The sequence below is a fragment of the Chaetodon trifascialis genome, assembly GCF_039877785.1.
Source record: "Chaetodon trifascialis isolate fChaTrf1 chromosome 24 unlocalized genomic scaffold, fChaTrf1.hap1 SUPER_24_unloc_1, whole genome shotgun sequence".
NCBI classification, from domain to species: Eukaryota; Metazoa; Chordata; class Actinopteri; order Chaetodontiformes; family Chaetodontidae; genus Chaetodon; species Chaetodon trifascialis.
The window spans coordinates 1,720,049-1,731,111 of record NW_027255838.1 but is presented as its reverse complement, the minus strand read 5'-3'; positions in this window follow the sequence as shown (position 1 = coordinate 1,731,111).

Here is an 11,063-nt window from a genome sequence, read left to right as displayed (position 1 = left end):
TCACATCAGTGGAGGGTGTTTAACTGGAAAAACTTGGTGCGTTTTTTTATAACACCTAAAATCCAGAGTAGAACATCCTCAGCACACCAGGCTTGTTGGAGACAACGTGGTTGCTTGGACTCACACCACACACACATTTTTAGGAGTTGTAAAAAACTGAAAAAGTTTTGGGAGTGTGTTCATTCAGTCCTGATTAATGTGCTTGGATATAAGATTCCGTTGTCATGCACTGTCTTGTACTTGGGCCACATTACACCTGTAATACTTAAGAGGGATCAATACTTAGCTAAGATACTTCTTACAGCAGCTAAGAAAGCCATAACGAGAAGCTGGTATAAATCTGAGCCACCTACACGAAGCCAGTGGTTTGATGTCATACAGGAATTATGGACAATGGAAAGACTGACTCATGTTTTACGTTTGAAGGAAGATCTGTTCACGAAGAGATGGCACAATTGGACACTTTACCTGGAGAAAATATAAGGACATTGGCTCACATTTTGTGTCGACGTTTTTAATGTAATTCATCTACTGGAAATGCACTCCCTTCTACAACCATCAGGACCTCCCACAAGTTTTTGCTGTATTGTCTCCTTTTCCTTTTTTTTTCTTTTCAATTTTGTTTTGTAGCATTTGTATTCTGATTTGTGACTGTACATTTGCTATTTTCTGAAAATCCAATAAATATTAAAGTTAAAAAAAAAAAAAAAAAGTCCTTTTCCGGCCTCTCGCCTTGTTTTTAGAAGGAGAAGAAGAAGAACGTACTTTTATTGACCACAGCATCACATGTACATGCACCACACATTACATGCACACGCCACGCTCTTTGTGAAATGACAGCGGCGCCCGGGGACCCAGTTCCCATTGGTCACCACTGGTCAGGTGGTGATCTTCCTGCTTGTTTTTAGTGGGGGGGGGTTATGGAGGATACCCCAGGTGAGCACAGGGAGAACATGCAAACTCCACACAGAAAGGCCTTTTTCCTCGAGCAGCAGGCACTGAAGACATGTGGAGGACACACCACCAGCGCCCACAGCGGGATTCGAACCGGGACCTTCTAGCTGTGAGGCGACAGTGTTACCACTTGTTCCATCGTGCCACCCAAGATTTTGGCTTGAATGGCCAAATTTTGGTTGATTTGCTGGTTTTGGAGCCGCAGTCACATGTTGGCGGTGTGTATGTTGTGATGCCTCTGCAGGACTCCATCACTCTGAAAGCCTGGTGTCCACACTAACAGCTCACACGGTGCAGAAACGAAGCCACATGTCGATCACCTGCTTCGCCTGCACAACAACAGACGAGTTGAGAACTCTGCATTCAGCTCTAAGAAGCGCTTCTTAAGTTTGCGCTTACAGAGCAGAAGAAGTGTGAAAAACAGGTTTGAAAGCTGATGAAGAACATCAAGTGCAAATGAAAGACGGTGCCGCGTTCAGACCACCGACGAAGCGGCCGGATGCCGCGTGAGACGAAGGACGCGGCGCCTCTTTGAGTCTGCGTCCAGACCTTCGCCCTGAAGGCAGACGTGCACGTTCAGCCCACGGAGGCTGCCGAGGATCAGCCGTGATCTTTGTGAGCTACGTTCAGGGTCTGTCACCGACGCCGCTCATTGGTTCTCCTGTTCTCTTGCCACCCAGGTCGGCAGCCCGACAGACAATGTTCCCCCTCAACTCTGAGTCCAAAGCGGAGTCAGGGTCTTGTAGAACAGGGTCCGTGTGTTTCCTGACGACGAGTGGAGCCTTTGTGAACTTGGTGTGGTCGTTCCGTATCGGTTTGCCATCAGTGCTTGTGCTCCAGCACACTTTCAATGGTTACTCTTTGTGCACAAAGTTAACATTTTGTCCTGGAGGTGGCGCTAAAGGACAGCTCACAAATGAAAAGGTTTCATCCTCTGGGGAGCGTGAACATGTGCTGCACACTGGTCGTTCAAGGTTGGACCTGATGGCTGAATCAGAGGAAAGGTCAAAGCGTAACTGCAGACGTCATTTAACGTCAGCGTGGACATCAGCTGTCGTCCTCTGCATGGACCCATGGACCAGCGTGTCTGCTGCGAGGACTCGGCCCAAACGAAGCAGACGCCGGTTCTTCCTCTTTACTTTTTTTTTAAAGAGCAGCTTCTTCTCCTCCACTGAACACAGCACATCATTCACACACCGCCTGTCTTCAAACTCATCCAGGTTTTGTGTCAGACTGTAGAAATTAAAATCCGTCCTCAGTCGGGTTTTCAACATCCGACAGAAGATCAGCCTGAGTCCACAGAACTCTCCGCTCTGCTCCTCCTGCTGATGTAAATGGCCATCTTGGCCTGACCTATCAGGAAGTTTAACAGCTGACCTTTGGGTTTGTTCTTCTTGTTGTACCTGTGACACAGAATGAATGTTTGGTGTGAGAAGACTTCATGAAACATGGTAAAACACACGCTCAGCAGGTGGAACAGAGCAGAGAGACGAACACACTCTAAAAAACAGTGAAAAACAGTCTCTCTCTGAGCACAGAAAGGACGGTCAGGCCCAACATCTGGATTGATGACTGACATGAAGGCGTTCACAGGAAGCACAGTGTGCAGAAGCCTCCACTGTCGATCTCCCACCTTCCCGGTTAAAGGAGCTTTATACAGTTCTCTCCACTCAGGCCTCTGAGCCTGCGTGAGGGCCAGCCAAGCTCTCCATGGAGTGTCCACTCGACCCGCCAGTTTACGCTGGTTCAGCGCTTTAACCAGTAAACAGTACATACTTTTACCTGCTGTGGTCCTCAGTGTGTACTCACTGTTTACCTTCAACATGAAATCATCATCAGATTAAAGCTCACGTCAGCCGTCCTTTACTTGGAGGCTTTGGCTCGTTACTTTCTCAGCATCAGTTCTTCGTGTCTGAGTGACGGCGTGTTCGTCTCCAACGGCCCTCCCTCGCTTTTTTCAGACAACTCAGGTCAAAGAGTCAGCACCACTTCACAGTAAGCAAATGATCTTCATCTGTCGTGGAATGTGAAGGCCAAATGCACAAACCACAGTCAGGCCCAAACCCTCAACGTCAGCTGTCCAGTTGTTTCAGAGAAATCTTCTTAGAAAGTTAAAAAGTAAAGACCTGCAGGAGTCAGAAGTACTTTACTGTGAGCAACAAAGGGGAAATGCACAGCAGGCAATCCTGGTGAACGCTGACTTACAGTGGTCAGTGCTGTCTTTTCCACACTTCAGCTTGGTGTTTACCACGCCCCGGGGCATCTTCTCTGGGCCATCTTTCCAGGTTTGTACTGTGACATCAAAGGTGCATTCTAAGGATGCTGTCAGGCTGCACTCGTTCCTTGTGTTTTCCCTGCGTTTCCTCGCCCTCTTGTGTCTTGTCTGTCTCCCTTTGTTTGTCCAGGTCCGCACTGTGGACTACACCTGCCACTCAGCTCCTCCAGCCCCGCCCCTCTCACACCTGCAAACCATCACCTCATTTACAGACAATCAGCAGTTGTATTTAAACCCGGCTCAGTCCGATCGTCTGCTTTCCATAGTGGTACTCCGTCCGCTCCTCTGCCAGAATCGGTCTTCTTGCCTCGCTTTACCTACCACTTACCTGAACGTTGTTTCCTTTTTTCCAGGAGTCTTACCTGCCTGTGAGCCCTCAGCCCAGCCCAGCCTGCCTTGAGAGGAGTTGGAGCTCATCCTGTTCAGAGTGTTTTCTACTCTCGCCTTTAGTTGATTCCCGTTTTGGAGGACACCTTTTGTTATTAAACCTTTTTGTGTTTTCACACCAGCCTGCTCTCCTGTTATCTGTCTGTCACTCTGAGTTCCTCCTTCTGGTCTAGTGTGCTCGTACACACAACAGATGCATCCTTTTATTTTCTCTCTCTTCTTTCCAAATGACACCATTATCTTTTAGGCTTTTTCATACTAAATTAAAAAAACAAACAAACAGATTCACAACTTTTATTACAGGCACAGAATGCATAACATGAAGCATGAAGGCATTTTGAACAATACTGTTGTCATGAAATGCACTTTTAGGATTATATAGAATCATAATGAGAGTGTGTATCAGATCGCAGTGTGATTGTAAGATCGTTCAGTCTATCAATAATGTTGAAACTACTGTTGAATCATGAAGTGATTATTAGAACTTTCAATCCATCAGTGATTATAGCAAACACACACTTCTAAGAGAACACACACTCTAAGGTTACTTTAGGACAGCGAGGTTATGTTAGGTCACACGGAGCAGCAGAGGTTATGTTAGGTCACACGGAGCAGCAGAGGTTATGTTAGGTCACACGAAGCCACAGAGGTTATGTTAGGTCACACGGAGCAGCAGAGGTTATGTTAGGTCACACGGAGCAGCAGAGGTTATGTTAGGTCACACGGAGCAGCAGAGGTTATGTTAGGTCACACGGAGCAGCAGAGGTTATGTTAGGTCACACGGAGCAGCAGAGGTTATGTTAGGTCACACAGAGCAGCAGAGGTTATGTTAGGTCACACAGAGCAGCAGCTGCCAAACCATGATCACTCCACCTCCGTCACAAATCCATGATCGCTCCACCTCCGTCACAGATTCACGATCACTCCACCTCCGTCACAGATTCACGACCGATCCACCTCCGTCACAGATCCATCATCGCTCCACCTCTGTCACAGATTCACGATCGCTCCACCTCCGTCACAGATCCATGATCGCTCCGTCACAGATCCATGGTCACTCTACCTCCGTCACAGATTCATGATCACTCCACCTCCGTCACAGATCCACAATTGCTCCACCTCCGTCACAGATCCATGGTCACCCCACCTCCGTCACAGATCCATGGTCGCTCCACCTCCGTCACAGATCCATGATCGCTCCGTCACAGATCCATGGTCACTCCACCTCCATCACAGATCCATGATCGCTCCACCTCCGTCACAGATCCATGGTCCCTCCACCTCCGTCACAGATTCACGGTCACTCCAGTTCTGTTACAGATTCATGGTCACTCCACCTCCGTCACAGATCCATGATCGCTCCGTCACAGATCCATGATCGCTCCACCTCCGTCACAGATTCACGATCACTCCACCTCCGTCACAGATCCACAATTGCTCCACCTCCGTCACAGATCCACGGTCGCTCCACCTCCGTCACAGATTCATGATTGCTCCACCTCCGTCACAGCATCAGCTGTTGGCAGGTGTCATTCTGAGCAGTGCAGTGTCATCACAGTATCACATCAGAGCTGCTATAGTATCAGCTTTTTGGAGAAAGCAAGAAGTTCATCAGCAGGCTGACAGTCAAGAGAGGCTGCAGAAGTCCTCTCCACCGTCAGTATCTTCACTTCTTCAGGGTCGAGTGGCCTCTCCGCTCTGGCCTGTGTTTCCCCCAACAGCAAACATGGACGACTGGTCGTTTACCACTTAGCGCTGATCTTTGCTCCTCTGTTGTGTAACCATGTGCACTGTTGGCTGTTTCTCGTGACAAAAAAGCACTTTTTCAAACACACTATCAAGAATTGTGTGTGAACAAAGCCTCATGGAGCTACACTTAAAATGAACTCTTCAGAGCCTGAGACCAAACTGAGGCTGACTGAGGACGCATCCTCCTGTCCAGTCCTGTCCAGGGAGACATCAGTGCAGCAGTTTCAGCGCTGCTTCAGTTTTCCTTTAACAACCGCCCGAGCTGCCGCACGCTTGGCCTGCCGGTACCCATCAGCTGCCTCAGGAGTCCTATGAGCCAACCAGGCCCGACAGGATTCCTTCTTCAGCTTGACGGCATCCCTTACTTCCGGTGTCCACCACCGGGTTCGGGGGTTGCCGCCACGACAGGCACCGCCGACTTTACGGCCACAGCTACGGACGGCTGCATCAACAATGGAAGTGGAGAACATGGTCCATTCAGACTCAATGTCTCCAACCTCCCTCAGGATCTGGTTGAAGCTCTCCCGGAGGTGGGAGTTGAAAACTTCCCTGACAGCGGGTTCCGCCAGACGTTCCCAACAGACCCTCACGGTACGTTTGGGTCTGCCAAGTCTGTCCCGCTTCTTCCCCTGCCTGCCTTGCCACCAGGTGGTGATCAGTTGACAGCTCAGCCCCTCTCTTACCCGAGTGTCCAAGACATACCGCCGAAGGTCGGTAGTCGATACGACTACAAAGTCGATCATTGACCTCCGGCCTAGGGTGTCCCGGTGCCACGTGCATTGATGGACACCCTTATGCTTGAACATGGTGTTCATTATGGACAAACTGTGACTAGCACAGAAATCCAATAACAGAACACCACTCGGGTTCAGATCGGGGAGGCCGTTCCTCCCAATCACACCCCTCCAGGTGTCACTGTCACTGCCCACGTGAGCATTGAAGTCCCCCAGCAGAACAATGGAGTCCCCGGTTGGAGCACTTTCCAGTACCCCTCCCAGGGACTCCAAGAAGGCCGGGTACTCTACGCTAATGTTCGGCCCGTAGGCTGAAACAAGAGTGAGAGACCTATCCCCAACCCGAAGGCGCAGGGAAGCGACCCTCTCGCTGTAATCGCTGTAAAATTATGGTTTCAAAGTCAATAGTCTTTTTTTTAATTTATTTTAGGAGAGTGAATCTGGGCCATGTCTTAATGAAGACTGTTCAGTCATTGAGCAGCCAGTCCCATGTACCACAGGCATAGACGAATCTTTGGAGGTAATAGATGTTATTTACTATTGCTGTTTCCTTTTATTTGCATTTCAGTGAGGAAGCCTTACCATTTATTCACCACGTACAGTAAGTTAGTTGATGTTTCAGAACATAATGATGTGAAGCTTGGAGGTATATAAATGGGCTTAATGCACAGCCCCACTGCCTCCTGAACTTAAACCAGCTCCTTTATTTCCTGTCTTTCATTATTGGACACACTGATTAATCCAGGTGTGTCTGCTACTTCTTGTTATGATTACTGTGGTCAGGCACACCTTGATTAATCGGTGTGTCCAGTAATGAAAGACAAGAAATAAAGGAGCTGGTTTAACCTCAGGAAGTAGTGGAGCTGTGCATAAACTGCATTGGTGGGGCCATAACATATAGAACATTTCCTGTAGCTAATGAATATCACAGCTCTGAAAGAGGTGTATGAAACATGACACTTTTCTTACAATAATTTGACCTGTTTGAAAAGAACTGATATTTTGTTTACAGGTTTGCCCAATCTGTCTTGCATCATACCCAGCTTATGTCCTCCCATCTCATGCGAGCACATGTTGTTTCAGATAAAAGATTGAAGGTAATAACATGTCCGGGTGAGATGAAGAACTTGTGTAAAGAGCATCATGTTTAATTTTAGTATCACCGTAAGCTTTTAATGTGCTTCTCTCTTTACTGTGTTTTTTGGGTTCAGAGTTTACATCAGGGCTTCTTGACCTTTTGTAACTTAATGCCCACCTCTTATTGCTAAGAAAAGTCAGAGGAACACTTCTCCTCATAAATAAGAAAAAAAACAACAAACAATATGACACGTGCTTAAGTTTATTTGAAATCTCTGGTTTTAGTGGCTCATTTCTAATTTCTTTGAGCTTAGCATCACCACCTGCTGTCTGTGTTTCCACATTTAATGTATTCAGGCCATATTTCCTCACAACATTCTTTGGAGCTTTCATTGGTGCAGAGTTGTCTCCCACACCACTTTTGCATTTCAAAACTGGATCCTTTTTGTGTCACTGTGTCTGAGGGAACATTAGCCAGCTGACAGAGACAAAACACGTCTCTTACCTGATGACGTGTGTTGATATGGAAATATAATTGGTCATTGAAATTATGCACTTAATCTGACATCCATATTATTTCTTAAGCACATTTAGATATAACAGTAACAAGGTATTTCTCTAATTTTAATCTAAATATTTGACACCATTGCCTCTAGCCCACAAGGCACACTGCAAAACAAAAAATCACCACTCATGATTTGAGTTTCCCATTCTTGCAAGTCACATGTTTTTGTTTTTTTGTGTATTTTTTTTGTGTGTTTTCTTTTGTTTTGTTTTTTTTGTTCCAAGAATGGACAGCGCTCAACCTAGCGTAGCAGCCAGTCTACCAAGGGGAGAGGAATTACCAGGACCCTCAGTTCCACACTTGGCTGCAGGTAATTGCCCCACAACAATTACAAATATGGTGTTTATATTGTTACAAAACGATGTTGTTAAAAGAACTTTGATCCAGCATATTCAAAAATGAATATTGATTTCAAACACCTACCCATTAATCTGCAGAGCAATTTGAAAGGCCCTTTGCATCAGTCACTTTTTTCTTTTTTCTTTTCATAAATTACAGTTTCAGCCTGGGAGAATGAAGCTGACCCCCAGAAGGCTTGCAAGAACTACTGGACCGTTGCTCTGAATGTCCACGCCTCTCTCTGTCACTTAACATGTTTGACACAGAAGAAGAACAGGACAGTGCATTCATTTCGTTTTACAAGCAGACTAATGTTAACTGGGCAGCTCCATTCAAGTGCAGGCTGAGAGGTATTACTGAACGGTGTATCTGTATATAAGCAGTTATCTGAATTGAATTTTGCCTGTAGTTGAGTGCATGTTCCGGTAGAGTCACCATTTTATTTGAAGTGTTGTTTTTTTTCTCTCTCTTTTTTTCTTTAAGGAGAAGCAGCAGTTGGTGAAGGTGTCACCTGCCATGTTTTGTCCATGGCCATGCAAAAATTGAAGACAGGCTTCAGACTAAATTTAGGTTTGTATATGCATGAGAGAGAGAGTGGACGGGTATCATCTATCATCTTTTCATGTTAAAACAATTAATTATAGCCTGTTCCTTGGACACTGAGGTGAAATGAGGGATTGGCATTGACATGTAAACACTGTTTTGAAATAAACCACATGTTCCAGCTTAAAGGGAAGGTTTGGGGGTTGTATGAGATATTTATCACTACTAGTCAGTGTGTTACCTGCCATAGTTCGTAATGAGCTCACCCTATGGGAAAGCAGCATGATGCACCCTTTTAAAGACCTGTTGCTTGTGGTCTTGTTTATAGCAGCACAATGCTCCCCTTTATTTCATCTAAAGAAGCCCCACCTGAAATATGTGTCCCTTCGCATGTTTGCCACGTTTTTAAAATAGCTGCCACAATATATTTCTGTCACACAGACATTTCCTTTTAAAACTAACTTCCCTCAGCCACAAAACGTTCATAGGAATAAAGACATTGTCCGGTCACAGAGGGGTAGCTTACTACTGTTTATGGTAAGTTACATAATGACTAGTGATAAGTAACTCGTACAACCCCACATCAAAAGACCCAAACTTTCACTTTAATCTGAATGAATTGAGATTGATTTAGGTTTAACTGTGATCATGCATGTTTTATAACTGATTGTTCAGTGTTTCTTGACCTACGTTTTTATTTATTTAGGCTCTGCTGCTCCCACAGTCCTTTTTGACGGGGAAAAAGAACATGACATTCCCTCTGCCGCTGCTGTGCTGAGGGAAAGCAACCTATTTGAGATGGCAGGCCGAATGATTGGTCATTCTTTTCTACATGGCGGTTTTGGCTTCTCGGGATTGAGTTTGCCTGTGGTGACTCTGTTGACTGGTGGGAGCACTGACACTGCAGCATCAGCTCTGACCCTGGAGGACTGTCCTGATATTGACTGTTGTGAAACTATTAGTTTGGTGAGTAACGTAGTTAAGTTTGCATATTGTATACCAGTGCACCATATGCTACATATTTGCTACACATTTGTTATATTGTTACTAGGGCTGTCAGTTTAACGCGTTAATCAGATTAATTAATTACGCTGCAAATTAACGCGCTATAAAAATTAACGCAGTTAATCATGAGTGGCAAGTCAATGCGCAAGCATTTTAAATTTGGCCCTTTGAGTGACCCGTAGGCTGCATCCTACCTGCACTACTAGTCAAAAGCAGGGTGACAACAGACGTGGATGCGACACTGGAGAGCGAGGCAAGTCTACTTGGACCTTTGAACGGCAAGTTTATTTATTAAAAGAACAAAGACGGGACTATTAACAAGGACGCAGTGATTTGTACCTTGTGTAAAAAAGAATTTTCCTATCACCGTAGCAGCTCCAGCCTGAATTATCATTTAAACGCTAAACATGTAGTTGCTGATAGTGCCGCTAGTGCTACCGTGAGCTCACTCCGCCAACCCACACTTGCTGAGTTAGGGGCCTTCACATGATAAGAAATTTCCTCTTCGCTCACCGCCAGGTGGGGCGCGGAGGCGGCGGAGCTCAGGTAAACGTCATCAACAAGTGCGAGCGATTCACCGTTGCTAGGCAACGCAAGTACTTCCTTTCACTCTGGAAAGCTAATCGTTGTTTGTAAATTATTACACACAATGTATCTGAGTTTGTCGCAAAATAAGGCCCTTGCAGTAGCGTAGTATTAGTAGTAGTAGTCGCTATTCGAATAGCGAACGTACACAAACAGCTAAGCTAACGTTAGCATTGTATTTAGCTTAACGGTAGTTCGTAAACGCTGCCTGGAGCTGTTATCTTATTGGTTGCACTTTGAAAGGTCATTTGAAGAGATTTGAACTCTGAGCGCAGCGGTAAGCGGCAGATCCGAGCGGTGCGCCACGCCGAGGGTAGCGGTGCCGCTTAGTCGGGCGCCAGCGCTCTCTCCATAGGAAAACAATGGGACAGCCGGCGCAAAGCGTTTTGATCATGTGTAGGGACCAAGGAAAACGAATGAGCAAAGCCACGACAGAAAAACTGACAAACTCAATGGCAAAGTGGGTTGCTGCTGATTGCTCCTCTGATTATGAAGCACACTTCACCAATAAAAATGTGGATATCAGATCTTCTCTTCTTGGCGTATTCAATTGATTAGTCATGCACTACAATTTTGTAATGTCCTAGAATTCAAATTCTTTATTTGGGGACCTTTAGCAGATATGAGATTAAAATGCGATTAATTAGATTAATTAATTACAAATCCTGTAATTAATTAGATTAATTTTTTTAATCGCCTGACAGCACTAATTGTTACGTGTCATCAAAATTCAATTCCTGTGTCTGTGAGACATCAGGTACATCATTTGCATGCATTTAATAACAGAACCTGTCTCAGCTAAAGAATGACGAACTTAATGCAGAGGAAACCACCAGAGTGACTGATCTTT